Source organism: Austrofundulus limnaeus, unplaced genomic scaffold (assembly GCF_001266775.1).
Source record: "Austrofundulus limnaeus strain Quisiro unplaced genomic scaffold, Austrofundulus_limnaeus-1.0 Scaffold636, whole genome shotgun sequence".
Lineage (NCBI taxonomy): Eukaryota > Metazoa > Chordata > Actinopteri > Cyprinodontiformes > Rivulidae > Austrofundulus > Austrofundulus limnaeus.
This window is the reverse complement of record NW_013953038.1, coordinates 231,589-232,827: the sequence shown is the minus strand read 5'-3', so window position 1 is coordinate 232,827 and position 1,239 is coordinate 231,589.

Sequence of the window (1,239 nt, the reverse complement as noted above, 5' to 3'; positions counted from 1 at the left end):
GGTAAAAAAATTTCAATCATTCCTAATATCAGCAACATTATGTCCAAAAAAAACCCAGCAGCAGAAACAAGAGCTTCATGGTTGAACTGGAGTCATCCCTGTGTTCTCTGGTACTTAGGTTCTTCCAAGGTTAATAACAAAAGTCATTATTAACCTTGGCTTAATAAGATGCTTTGCACCTCCTTCAAATGTCTTTAAAAACAAGTGAAAAAAATACTGAACATAGGTACAGATAAACATAAGTACAGAGGAACACGGGTACTGGAATATGGTATATCACAGTGGAAAAAACTAAACTGTTCAAATCCTGTGATTGGAGGGAACTACTTTTTCTTCCACTTGGATGCTGCATTAGTGCAGTGGCACGTGCTCAGTCAGTCCGTAGATGTATGGCAGGTCATTTTAACATAAAATCAGCTTCGTCTGACTGTCCGTAATTACATTCTAGGTGAGGGGTTCCCAATTTTTTCTTGCTTTGGCTCCCAAACAGCATTAGCTTCTGGCCAGGGGCCCTCCGAGCTGGGGTTTTAAAAACTAAAATATTATTCCCAAAGATGTTAGAAGGATTGAGGGAAATGAGTGACAAAACGCTACAGGAAGTGAGCACAGAGTCATTGAAAAGATATATTTGATTACAAAATCCAAAAGAAATAAACAGGAACTTTTATTTTGGTTGGTTAGGGTTTTTACTAGCACAAACATTTTCTTCAGTGTTCAGTTGTACAGTTTAAATTGTTTTCTTGTTTAATATATTAGTAGTCACTTTTTTAATGAATAAGACTTTACAAGAAAAGTCCAGACGCTCCTCCACTGGTGCAGTGAGATTTATATCTTTATCAAAGTGCCATTTTACACATTAGACTATGTCATACATGGTCTTGTATTGGTGCAATTTAAAAAGGTCTCATTCTTTTATTATTTAAATTTTGATTGTATTTGTATTACTATAGTAATTATTTTTATTTACAGATTTTGTATTTTATACTGTGAAGTTTCACAGTATTACAGTTTTTGTGTTTTTTATATGTTTGCTTATAGTAAATTTTAAAAAAAAAAAAATAAAATTACAATTTTGAGGAGTGTCAATGCTAATATGCAGGAGGGGGTTGCCCAGGGTGCCAAAAAGGCTATGACCGCCCCTGGCTGTCCTGCATGTTTTCCATGTGTCTCTGCTCCAACACACTTGATCTGAATGAATGGTGATTAACAGGCTTCTGCAGAACTTGGAAGAGGTAATTC